This window comes from Anolis carolinensis, chromosome 2 (genome assembly GCF_035594765.1).
Source record: "Anolis carolinensis isolate JA03-04 chromosome 2, rAnoCar3.1.pri, whole genome shotgun sequence".
NCBI lineage: Eukaryota > Metazoa > Chordata > Lepidosauria > Squamata > Dactyloidae > Anolis > Anolis carolinensis.
The window spans coordinates 152,421,033-152,435,169 of NC_085842.1; the positions used below are offsets into that span (position 1 = coordinate 152,421,033).

At 40.1% G+C, this 14,137-nt stretch overlaps 1 protein-coding gene across 6 annotated transcripts in view; it reads right to left on the reverse strand.

The window, feature by feature from the left end:
- sstr2 (somatostatin receptor 2) overlaps positions 1-14,137 on the reverse strand; it is a 58,025-nt gene that overhangs the window by 7,728 nt on the left and 36,160 nt on the right. The window lies entirely within an intron of this gene.

The following is a 14,137-nucleotide window of genomic DNA, read 5'->3' on the forward strand; positions in this document are numbered from 1 at the left end:
GTGCAGAGACCCCCCAGCAACTGAAACAACTACATTACCCAGAGCACCTTGCAGCTGTGCGTGGAGCCTAATGCCACTTTTAAAAAACATTGCCGTGGTGGGCAGAGCTTGTGGCTGGCAACCGTTGAGAGCTGTTCACTTTTCCCCCTCAGCCTTGAGCCCGGTGCGGGGAGAAGAGCAGGTAGACAGAGAGCCAGTTGCCAGGGCTGTTCTTCTTGGAGGGGCTTCCCTCCCTGCTCGCATACACAGGAACACATAGACCTCCAAATAGAAAGCCGGTGGGGGGGGGGGGGGGGGAGAAGGATGAGGAAGAGCCGTTTTCCCCCTGGCTGCCAGGCAGAAGGATAGGCCCCGCCACTTTAGGTCCCACCCACTTCATGTCATAGCAACCCCCTCAGCCACAAGGGCACCCGGGGGTCAGGTAGGGTTCACTTAGGCCTCTTCCACACTGTCTATAAAATACAGATTATCTGATTTGAACTGGATTATATGACAGTGTAGACTTAAGGTTCTTCCACACAGCTATATAACCCAGAATGCCAAGGCAAATAATCCACAGTATCTGCTTTGAACTGGATTATCTTGAGTCCACACTGCCATATAATCCAGTTCAGTGTGGATTTTATACAGCTGCGTAGAAGGGGCCTCATATAATCCAGTTCAAAGCAGATTATAAATATAATATATAATAATTACTGTGGTATAATAAAACACAACAATATAATCTTTAAAATCAGGACAGTAAATAAAGAACAACACTCTAAAAACAGGGGAATTCCAGAAAGGAAACAAACAAAACCAGCTAACACCTCCCATCAAAGGATTCCCCTAGGGAGGAAGCAGCCAGGCTTTGAAGCTGCAAGGTCATTAAATGCTAATTAAGGTGACTACCTGCAGCATTCATACTTGCCTCCAACAGACAAGAATTCTTTCTTCCACCCTGGACATTATTCCACAGGTATATAAACCCCAGTTACCTGGCTGCTTCATACCTGGGGGATCCTCCGTTGACCACCTTGAATAGTACTGAATAGCCTTGTGGCTTCAAAGCCAGGCTGCTTCCTAACCAGAGGGATCCATCGTTGTCCAACTTGAATAGCACTGAATGGCCTTGCAGCTTCAAAGCCAGGCTGCTTCCTAACCAGAGGGATCCTCTGTTGGCCTCCTTAAATAGCACAAAACAGCCTTGCAGCCTCAAAGCCAGGCTGCTTCCTAACCAGAGGGATCCTCTGTTGGCCACCTTGAATACCACTGAACAGCCTTACAGCTTGAAAGCCAGGCTACTTCCTAACTACAGGGATCCTATCCACCAAACTACGCCACAGCAATGTGTGGCTGGGCACAGCTAGTTCCTTATAAGACAAAACTTCTACAGAGAAATGGAACACCATCAATGTTCTGGACACCATTTCAAGTTCTTGATATTTCAAGATCCTCAACATCACCAAAAATAACCACAACTTACTACAACTTTTATGAAATGGCCAATACACAGACATTGTTGGGTATTGAGTATTGGGAGAAAATGCCAACCCAGAATGCTGTAGAACGTTTAATTTTAAATCAGCAATTGTAGACAATTGCATAAAAACAGCCTGATTTCAATACCAGAAAAGAAAATGCTGTTGTCAGTTTTGTGTTTCTTTATATCTTTGAACTTCAGATACCTATCCACTCTTTAGAGAGTGCAACTATGTCTATTTCTGTAAACATTCATTTTCATTTTACCTCTCACCACCACTACATCAGAGGCCTTTAAAGGATTAGGGGTTAAGGTATTTCCAGAGATTCGGCCACTAGACAGTAAATGCCTCCACAATCAACTTATCCCCAGCAGATCTGTACTTTTTAAAGAAAGAACTGCAAAACACGTTTTCCTTATTGTTCAGCACAGAATAGAAAAATATAAATTCATTTCCAGACCAGCAGAGTATTATCCACTGTTCCTAGTACCATTAAAGTGTTCTGTCTGCCTTTATTATAATAGTTCTGGAGAATATGAGAATTATGGTCAACATTGGGCAGTGATACAGCCACAGATAATCACTTTAAAATCCTATTGATTTTAGTGGTAGAATGTCAGTTTGTGCTTTGGACTTATCATGGAAAGCAACAAGTTGTCAAGTGTTTATTTGTGGCCTCATGGTGCTACTAGTATGAATAAAATGGAATTATTCACAGGGCTATAATAATTATCTAGATATTCAGCAGAGGAACAAGAGGTGCTCTGCTAATGAGGGTGCTCTGCTAATAGTTCTTTTTTCTTTTTTCTAAACTTTGAAAAAAAACCAAAATGTTATTTTCCCATATGCTAAAAGAACAGACTGAAAACCTGGATATATGTTTCAATTTAGAGAAAAGTGGTGTAATTCAGTTCTGAATATTAAAGATGTTTCTCATTTATGGCAATCCTAAAATAAATCTATGAAGGAGTTTTCTTGGTAAGATTTGTTTAGAGGTGCCTTGCCATTGCCTTCCAGAGAGCAAGACTTGCCCAATTTACCCAGTGGATTTTGATGGCTGAGTGTGGATTTGGACCCAGCTCATCAAAGTTGGAGTCCAGTGTTCAAACCACCACATCTCACTGTCTTGGAATGTCAGATAGCAGTTTTTAATCATTTTAAAAGATGTCAGAAGATAAGAAGGAAACCAGAAGTCCAGTCTATTCTATCCGCCAGGACTAATCAAGAACTAGTGGATTTAAAACTACAGGGAAGTTGATAGTAATCTGAAAATTCTGTAATATTTATCAATTTGACAGAGTTCCAATACTGTGTTTCCCCAAAAATAAGACAGTGTCTTATATTATTTTTTGCTCCCAAAGATGTGCTAGGTCTTATTTTTAGGGCATGTCTTATTTTTCCATTAAGAAAAATTCACATTTATTGTTGAACCAAAAAAATGAACATTTATTATATACTGTACAGTAGTTGTCATCACAAACCAACATAACCAAACCAGACAAACTATGACTCCTGTCAAGAATTTCTTGTTACTACACTATAGTCTCACTTATCCAAGCTAAACAGGCCGGCAGAAGCTTGGATAAGCGAATATCTTGGATAATAAGGAAGGATTAAGGAAAAGCCTATTAAACATCTAATTAGGTTATGATTTTACAAATTAAGCACCAAAACATCATGTTATACAACAAATTTGACAGAAAAAGTAGTTCAATATGCAGTAATGTTATGTTGTAATTAGTGTATTTACAAATTTAGCACCAAAATATCACGATATATTGAAAACATTGACTACAAAAATGGCTTGGATAATCCAGGACCTTGGATAAGCAAGTCTCGGATAAGTGAGACTCTACTGTATAAATATAAATAATATAACATTTTAATATATTATTACCGTTATTTCCATGTACAACTGATATGTACATTTACCGATCCTGCAAGTTCTGGTGTTTGGTTTGGCAGGCACCGGGCATGCTTCCAAACAAAAACTTTGCTAGGTCTTACTTTCGGGGGAGGCCTTATATTTAGCAATTCAGCAAAACCTCTGCTAGGTCTTATTTTTTGCGGATGTCTTATTTTCAGGGAAACAGGGTAGTTGTAAGAATGCTGGACTTCTATGAGGTCCTGTAAACTATAGGAGGCTTTTGCTGGAGGTTTTCACGGTTGGCAAAGCTATCTGATAAATATATCTAACATATTTTAATCTACCCAAAGTGTCTAATTTGTCATGAGGGTTGGTTTATTTGATGACCAAAAGCAATAGAAAACGGAGCTCTTGTATCACAAACAGTTGAGTTGAAGTTGGCATTCTGACAGATCAGCTTGAGCCAGTTTAAATCAAATTGCTAGACTCAGAGTAAAAACTTTGATTCAGTGGGAACATGCTAAGTCCATTTTTATGATTCTATTGCTGTATTTTAACCTGTATTTTATTAATGGTTGTCATTTTATTTATGTCTTTTTAAATTTTCATTTGCGTTGTTGTTCGGTTCCTGATGTTATTGTACTTTTGTTCTACATTTGTAAGCTGCCCCGAGTCCCCACGGGGAGATGGAGGCGGGATATAAGAATAAAAATATTAAAATTATTATTATTATTAAGGGTCCTTCCACATAGCCTTATAACCCAGAATATCAAGGCAGAATAACCCACAATATCTGCTTTGAATTGGGTTGTCTGAATCCACACTGCCATATATCCCAGTTCAAAACAGATAGTGTGGGATTTTATTTAGCTGTATGGAAGGGGCCGTGGTCAAAACCTAGGTATGTTATGTAACAGCAACTTCAGTCAGCATCATCTAAACAGAAACAGATTTAAATGAATATTTTCAGATAACTTATGGATTTAAAATTACAGATAGAAATGTGTGTGTAAAAAGATTAAAGTAAGAATGGAGAATTAAGTAGATAGGGGGAGTAGAACAAGATAATTCTTCTTTGTTGATATTCTTGGACAGATTCTATTCCTCAAGATAATATTTGGTTCGGAAAGACATGTGTCTCATCTGAACACACAAAAGGAAGGCAGTCACCAGAGAGAGCCTTTAATAGTTAGAGAAAGAGACAGATGCTGTCACACGCCTCTCAGCTCCAGCATAATGTGACACAACCAGAAGCCCTTCCACATTCTTCTTGCTGTCCAACTAGCAAAGCACACAAGAACCCTGTGTTCCTTTACATCTCATCTTCAGAAAGCCGTATTACAGTTCCTCTCAGCGTTTGCCAAGGAACTCTTTGTAGTTGCCATGGATCCCTTACATGCTGCAGGACTAGGAGCTTGCTACTGCAACACCAGTTCTAGTGGGCTTTTTGCTGGACTTATAGGACTTCAATGGTTTCTTTGCATGAATAGAAAGAGAACTTGAAAATACACCTGTCATTCCTCAATGGCTGTATTTCATAGGGGAAGAGCCATTACAGTCAATGAGTTGTCTTTCCAGAGAAGCTGGTCCATTATTTCTGATTCAAGAACAAAACTTCAGTTCACTGGAAGAGACTGTGGAAGCTGCTGTCTTCAAGGAATGTGAGAACATCAGTGAATATGCAGCTGGGGATTCTATTTCTCACCCTTCAAACTCTCAATGGCTTTACAATCAGATGGTAGGGACAGCTAAGAGGAAGCTTGTTGCTCACCAGCTGAATCAACACTGAAGGTGCTTCTAGATGGAATTTGTCTTTGCCACTGCCCTGCCTCAAACACAGGATTTTTAAGGGGACCTGAACCTTGTTGTTCTCCCTTGTAACTACCTAGTGTTTCCCCATCTTTGGTCTTTTTCTCTCTACAATGTAAATTTCCAAGGAGTAAAAGAAGGAATCAGCACACAATGTCCTTGGATGTGTAGTGTTTACATTTGGAAGCATTCAGAGAGCTGCCTCCTTTTATCTAAGATTCTCCTGAGACGTGTTGATGCTGGAGACAAAGAACAAGATTGTGCCCACTATTAATTCACGTACAAGCCTGACTAAACTAGAAGTTTAATCTTTCTTCGGCAATGATGAATAGATGGTCTTTTCCTCCTCACCTGAAGGCAGCAGACCAGCACAGGACTTTATGGCATGAGACTGCTGATTCACAGCATTGATAGCAGATACATAAGCACTCTCAATATCATGCCTCTCTTCATTTGCACAGTAGTGCTAGTTCAGCAATCCACATTCCTGCAACCATAGTTCTACATACCCTTGTAAGCCCACCTTCCTGCACTTTCAGAGTTCTATAGTTTACGGACAATTTCAACAATGAAAAGTGTTAAAAAGTAAATATAACAGTAAAATATGAACCAAAAAAAGCTTGGGAATAGCAAAGAAGGGGAGAGATCGTGGGAGAGGAAGATAATCCAGCCTGACACCCAAAACAATGATGCTTGGCAAAGTAGAGAGGACAGAAGGGAAAGAGGAAGACTGCCTTACAGATTTGATCAAAGAAGCCACAATAAAGTGCCTTGAAGAATGATAGATTCATCATAAATAAGATTCAACTTGACAGCAATTAATATCAACAGCCAATTGAAATGCCATTGTTCCATTCTACAGTGTCACGGGTAATTTTCTGAGGTACAAGTAGATCTCAGTTTATAATGTAGATGTGTTCCTTAGCATTTAATAGAAAAGTTGGGGCAAGAAGCAGAAATAACATGGAAAGAATGGGGATAGATTCCTAAACTTGAATAAGAAGAGGACGTCAATAATTTCCAGCAATTTTTTTTATCATAAATTAACCATTTGTACATGTGAAATGAAATAGCCAGCTCAGGGGAAGCCTTATATAAGTTAAAACAACAATAACAACATGTTTTAATGTTTTTTGAAAGCATCTTTCACCAGTCTTTACTTTTCTTTTGATTTCCATAGATCTATGCTTTTTAGCATGCTAGAGATTATTACTGAGGCTGTAAGAACTCAGTAAACACTTCTGGGGCACTGCTGTTTACCTTGTCTTTTATAGACAAGCACATACAGCTACAGTAGGATCAGATAGAGGAGGGTTCATTCTTTCCCAGCTCAAGTTTTATTATTTATTTATTTATTTATTTACAGTATTTATATTCCGCTCTTCTCACCCCGAAGGGGACTCAGGGCGGATCACATTACACATATAAGGCAAACATTCAATGCCTTGACATAGAACAAAGACAAAGACAAATGCAGGCTCCGAGCTGGCCTCGAACTCATGACCTCTTGGTCAGAGTGATTGGTCTCAGCTGGCTGCAGCTGGCTGCTCACCAGCTTACACCACAGCCCGGGCAAATATTACTTGGTTTACTGCAAATACACTGCTGCAATCTGGTACTGAAAGTCTGTTTTTCTCCCACCTTCCTTCATTATTCTCCCAATGTTGATTCTGCAAACTAACCTTCTAGGTAGACGGGACACAAGGAGGAAAAGTGGGGGAAGGAAAGGCATAAAAAAACAGTTAAAAAGAGCTTCTTTGTCAGATGCATTGTTAACTGACATATGTCTAGACTTCTCAGCCAGAAAGTTCTAATGCTACAACCAAACTACAAATCCCAGAGTTCCATATGATGTAGCCGTGGCAGTTAGAGTGGTATCAAAATGCTACAACTGTGTAGTTTGAAACAAAGAGACCTGTGTTGAAAATACAGCAAAGTATGAAAAATAAACATTTATGTCACTCTCCTTTATACCACTTGGGCATGCTAGAGAGCTAAAACCATGGAAAGTTGTTAGAAAGACAAAATCCTGTTTTGACAATTACATGCTTTGGAGAAGGAAAGTCTTTACTGCAAATACTTCTTGAGTTAAGAATCAGAGGAGAAAGTTGTTTCAAAGCACTAACCATCATAAAGCAATACTTCTTAATAGTAGGAAATGCCAGGGTACTGTGAGGGGACTACTTTTAGTTCCAGCAAGAAAAAATGCCTCTAGAATAAGACAGAGTTGTGGTCATTTTCAGTAGGTCATGATCACTTTAGCAGTCACCGTTTCTTTTAAAAATGATAGACTTGTAAGCTTTCAGTGGAAGATTTCACAGCAGTTGCCATTGTTGCCATGTTAGTAGGGTTGAGAATCTACAGGCTTTAGCCTGAACTTTAAGATAACTATTGAAGGTGTTTAACATTTTCAGTGTTCATCGCCTTGCTAAAACCTTAATGGGTGCTCCATCCTAATGACAAGGGAGCCAAGAGGTACCAATGCTTTCGAGTACAGGATTATCAAGGCCAGAAAGAACCACAATCCAAACACATCTAGTAGGATCCCCCAAGCAAGGTATTATTAGTTGAATGGACTACAGCTGTGATACTGCTGTTTCACAGGAGCACATATGGGCAATTGTAGCAGAAATAAGTCCTATGACCAAACCCTGAAGACCAAACTTCAGTAAAGGTAAAAGTTTTCCCCTGACATTAAGTCTCGTTGTGTCCAACTCTGGGGGTTGGTGCTCATCTCCATTTCTAAGCTGAATGGCCAGCATTGTCTGTAAACATCTCCAAGGTTATATGGCCAGAATGACCGCATGGAGAGCCGTTAGCTTCCCGCCAGAGTGGTACTTATTGATCTACTCACAGCGGGAGCTCATCCCATTCCCCAGATTCGAACCATTGACCTTTTGTTCAGCTGCTCAGCATTTTAATCCACTGCGCCACCGGGGGCTCTTAACCAAACTTTAGTTGACTCAAAATATTGGTGCATTATTTCAGCCAAATGGTAACTTTTTCTTATCACTAAGCCTGGAAGCCCCTCTTCTTCCACAGAACCTCTTTCTTGTTCACTCAGATGGAAGCCACCTTGCATTCCTTTCCCTCCATACAGCACTAAGCAAGATACTTTGTTGCCCGAAGCAGAAGACAAGTGCCGCATTGTCAGTCTACATAAAGAAGTCACCTGAGTTACAGATTAATTTTGTGCCAATAATGGTGGCAGGATCACATTCTCCACTGCCTTGAGGCAACAGGCTACTTTAAGGGGCCCAAGATAGGCTTGACCAAATACACAGTTCTGTTTTCCTGCTGTAAAGGAACAACTGGACTGTTGCCAGTGTAAACGTCCAGTCAGTTGCTTCACTCTGCCTAATAGTACAAGTCGCATGGCTGTTTGCTGTTCTCTCATTCAAATCATGACATCTGGCCCTATTAAGCCAATATCCCATCTTTTCCATTAGTGTTGGCAGTCTCTTTTGCCTTCCATTGCCTTCCTACAGCCTGGGTGCCCTGTCTTTCCTTTGCCCTGTGTTGCAGAATTAAGTCAAGCAATTGTTACATGCAATAGAATATGATCTATTCGAAACTCTTGAGTAGGAAGGCTTGGCTGTGTCAGCTGTAAACAGATCAACACTGAAGCAAACCTCTTTCCCTCTACAAATAAACCCCTGTGTCATCTGTGACATACTAAGCCACTAAAGCTCTTTGATACAACGTGGTGCCTGTAACATTAAAACATGGGCTTAAAAATATCACCAGGCTTTATCAGCACCTAGCAGCCATGAGATAATTTTTCATCTTAATTGTAGCAAGCTGTTCTCCTGCATAATCCTCAGTGGCATATATCCTACACAGTCCTTACAAAGCCTTAGTTAATATTTACTTCCTCCCACAAAGAGGACAGTGGGATGCACGTCCTCTTGGGCTCCCAAAGAGATAATCAAATATTCCCACCATTGGAGGCACCAAGCGATACACAGAGATGGTGCAGCAGGAGAAGGAAAACTGCCATCTGCCATCTATAAGAGGAGGCGGCAAAGACAACATAATTGCCATAGGGAATAACTTCAGTCTCACCTAGGAGCCATATGGTAAACCACAACTGCATCTTATAGGAAGAAGAGTGGGTTTCCAGTCAACAACCTAGACCTAAGAGATGAATGTAGTCAGCTCTCCCGACTTGAGGTCCTCCAGATACAATGGACGACAACTTCCCCAATCGGCTGTATGTCTCCCGGGAGCTGTAGTTCAGCAGACCTGGGTGCACCAGGTTGGGAAAGTTGGTATAAAACAGGAGAGGGCAACCACCAAGGGCTGGAGGACCACACTGGCTTCCAGAAGACCTCACAGAGCTATTCTTGCCAAGCCACCCCACCACCACCACCCTGGCTTCTGAACTTAACGCAAGAAATTGTGCCACACACTCCCTGAGGGCATGTGAGAGGGGGAGTTTTAGTTTTAAAAATCAAAACAAATTTGGGAAATACGTTCCCTGTCCTTGATGTAAACAAGGGTGGTGCAGACTACAGGAACAGGACTTGCTGGTATTTTTTTCCTGAAGCTGAGGGATAGAAAAAGAAATTACAAAAGGTACTTTTCTGGACCACCACTTCCAGAATTCTAGGAGTGATTCTTCATTGAAGTAGGTTGCAGGTCCAACCAAGACTACTTTTAATAACCCTGTTTTTCAAAACTAAAAGTGGACCTTTAGTTCCTTTTCAAGCTCTAGGTAGGACTCCAGCCTATTTGTATATCTGGCTGCTGCCAAAAAGCTTTACGAGACTCCAAAATGTCATTTAGACTTGGATCTAGACCATGGAATCTTTTCATTTGTGAGGTTTAAATAACCCTTGTGCTACTCTTATGTGTGTTTTTAAATCTCTATTTCATTGTTGCTACTAACAAAGAACAAAAGGAATTTGTAATGGAAATGAATGCTTGAACAATAATATTTGTAGTCCTTTTCACTTTTTAAAAAATTCAGAACTGTAGGTTCTAATTTTCATGGTTTCTTTTTTGTCACAAGAGGGAATCTGATGGTTATTATTTCTCTTATTACTTTCAAGAGATAACATTGGGAAGTTAGACTTTTGCCAGATGTCATGTAATCCAAGATTGAGAGAGAGAGAGAGAGAGAGAGAGAGAGAGAGAGAGAGAGAGAGAGAGAGAGAAATAAAGAAAACTTTTTTTATTTTGTTGTTCTGTTATTCAAATATAAAACCTCAGCTGGATAGATGATGCATTTCAATTAATTCTTTCTATCTTTCTGAGAGAGGGGGGGGGAGGTACAGAAGAAATGTTCAAAGTGAGCCCTCAGAATCATCTGCAATCCCTACAATTATTTTCTGGGTTCCTGACACTCTATGAGTCTCCTTTTTCATGGTGCAAGGCTCCTCGTGCTGTAAAGTCCCCCCCCCCTTTTTTTTTTTTTTAAAGCGGACCTCTGGTCACAGCAAGTTCTGGTTTTGCCTTTGGCTTTGGGGCAAAAAAATAGCACTTAGACTCATGAGAGTTGTCCCATGGTCTGAGGAGAAATCACAAGAACCTCAAGAGCAATGAAATGCATGTGAGAAGAACAGTTGTCCCACAGCCATCCTTGGCTTGGAGGAATTTGTGAAGCATGAATCTACTCATCTTTACTGAAAAGTAACCCAATGGTGTTCACTGGGACCAATGACCTGAAAAGCAGTCATAGCTTTGGAGCCAAAGGTTGAACATTGAGTAAAGAATGTATTGTTATATAGAGATATCTATGAATATCTGAATCTGTAGCGCACGCACACACACACACACACATGAACGCAAAAATGTATACACCCTTTAACAGCTAATAGTAGTAAAGGTTTTCCCCTGACATTAAGTCTAATTGTGTCCAACACTGGGGATTGGTGCTCATCTCCATTTCTAAGCCGAAGAGCTGGTGTTGTTTGTAGACATGCCCAAGGTCATGACTGTATGGAGCGCCGTTACCTTCCCACCAGAGCAGTACCAATTAATCTACTCACATTTTCATGTTTTCAAACTGCTAGGTTGGCAGAAGCTGGGGCTAACAGGGGAAGCTCAACCCACTTCCCGGATTCGAACCACCAATCTTTTAGACAGCAAGTTCAGCAGCTCAGCAGTTTAACCCGCTGTGCCACCAGAGGCTCCAGCTAATAGTAGCTATGGCAATTATTTGAAAGATCAATAAATACATCGATATCGTAGGATAAATGTTATAATAATGATTTAATCAATTACAAATTCCGTTGTGAATGACAATTTTATGGAAGGCTTTCAAAAGGTTGTCCCTGAGCAGCAATGCACTGCCTGCATTGTCGAAACATAGAGTTGCAAACCTCACTCAAAGTTTCCCTTGTAATTTTGAAACATTTTTCTATAATTGTAACCTTAAATCCCATTGCAGGTGTATAGATGTGGGGGACAGGGGGATGGTTAAAAACCCATCAGAATGATAAGCTGTTAAATGTGTATACATGATGGGGAACAATTTTTTATGTCCATGTCTGAGAAATATTGTGGATTATTATTATTATTATTATTATTATTATTATTTTATTAAGGCCACCCTACTGGGATCTGCACGCATCATCTGAAAATACATCACACAATCCTAAACACTTGGGAAGTGTTAGACTTGTGATTTTGTGATACGAAATCCAGCATATCTATCTTGTTTGCTGTGTCATACAACGTTGTTGTGTCAATTAATAATAATAATAATAATAATAATAATAATAATAATAATAAATCATATTTATTTTTAACCTGCCCTCTCTCCTTAGAGGGACTTGGGCAGACTCAGGTGTATGTGTGTATGTATATGTGTATGTGTGTGTGTATGGATGTGTGTGTTTATGTATACATGTGCACACACATACACCACAATATTTCTCAGAATCTTCCCTATATAAACATGCATATGTTTGGACTTTTTAAAAAACCCAGATATTTGGACAAAAGAAATCATAATGTACAGCAGTGATTTCTCAATTTTCCATGAGATTGTATTCATCAGGTCCACCTGCTCAGGGCCTTACATATCACTGACTGACTGTGGAAGATGGGGTTGTTTGTGGTGGTCCTTTGCTATCTGGAAGAGGCCATAAAATGTAATGGTCCATGCCTAAACACTTCAGACTGATAAAGCATGCAAAAACTCTTGAAGCAAAATGTTTCTCACAAAGACAGGATATAATAACACCTCCTTCAGACGTTGGCTTCTCTGAGATAGAAAGTATCCTACAATTTGTCACAATGGTGGAGGAAGGGGCAGATAAGGACCACCATTTGTTGAAGAAGCTGGATTCTCTAGCCAGGGAATCCCAAGTCTTGAACTAAACAAAAGAGATGGTTTCATATGCATATCCCTACCAATTTTTCTTTTGCCTCCTTCTGTTATGGCAGGCTTTCCCTCGATATGGTCTGCCTTCCTTCAAGCAGGATGATAAGCAAGTCTCCTTCTTTTTTCCTCACATTAGGTGAAAGCTAAGATTATGGGAATCCTGTACAAGGTATCACATCTGAAACAGACGCCATACTTGAGATCTTTCCCCCCAAAGGTCTCTTCCTACCCATCCCCAGGGTCATCAGCTATCCTAGCAAATATAATTTTAATCAGTTCATCACTAGGTTGTGGAAAGGGACATCTTACCAAAGAATTTTCCATACCCAATCTGGTTGCTTATCTTTTCAGTTGGCTCAGTTCAGTTAGGTTATTTTTGGGGGAAAGATTACAATTGTTCCTTAGGAATTCTTCTCCCCTACCAAAGAAGCCCCCAATGGTGCAATGGGTTAAAGCCTTGTGCAGGCAGGACTGCTGACCTGAAGGTTGCCAGTTCAAATCTGGGAGGAGCATGGATGAGCTCCCTCAGACAGCTCTAGCTCCCCATGTGGGGACATGAGAGAAGATTTCCACAAGGATGGTAAAACATCAAAATATTCGGGCGTCCCCTGGGCAACATCCTTGAAGACTGCCAATTCTCTCACACCAGAAGTGACTTGCAGTTTCTCAAGTTGATCCTGACATGCAAAAAAAATCCAAAGGTAATACTGCTCTGTCGTTTGATCTGTGATGACTATTCCACACCTGTAAGGCCACCAATTAGCCATCAAGTCATTAATAGGCATATGTGAGCTCACTTTAGCAAAAAAAAGGAAAAAGCTGAGAACAATAGAGATGGCATCATGAATCTTATCTCTGAAGTATGGCTGGGGCGTTTTTTAAAAAGAAGAAGGAAAGAGAACTTTAAAAGCCATCCAAGTTTCGTTATATTCAATCCCTTGGCAAAAATTTATGGATTCCTAGGAACAACTTCCAACACCACAATGTGCAACACAACACTTTTCTTAAGTTGCTGATTTGTGTACAAGAGCCAGTCATATGAAGCAAACTGGAGGATCCAAGCTTATTTGTGATTTTATGACATTTGAGTTGGTCCACACAACCAAAATATTCAGACAAATATCTGACACTTGGCATTGGGCAGGCACGAGAGAGAAAATCTTACAGTTTTTGGCAGTTCTGTCCTCTCAACAAGGGCCTTAAATGGATAAAACTATTATGTAGGGGACGACGATACAGAGATAGAGCAATGCACATAATTATTGTAAAACCACAGTAGGGGAATCTTGTTCCAACCACAGATATTTCTCTAGCACCCATCTCTATCCATCTCACCCTCCAACCTCCTGACATCAGAATGCTGTATCCTTTCTGTATTTGTGAAGATCCCTGGTACTTTTATTTAAAAGATCCCATTCCATTACTCAGTCCATAAATAAGAATGAAATGGCTATTATGTAGTTACAATTCACCTCACCACCCTAATGAATAACTCTATGACTGTGCAAATTTTCATTTTGAAATAAAATGTATGCATCCAGTATTTTGCTTGTTTGAGAAGCATGTAGACCTAAACTTTCAAAACATCCACAATATGGAATAGGGAGGATTCCAATGGTCTCAACTTTATGAAAACTTTTCCAGATTCTGCATGGCTCATCAGCT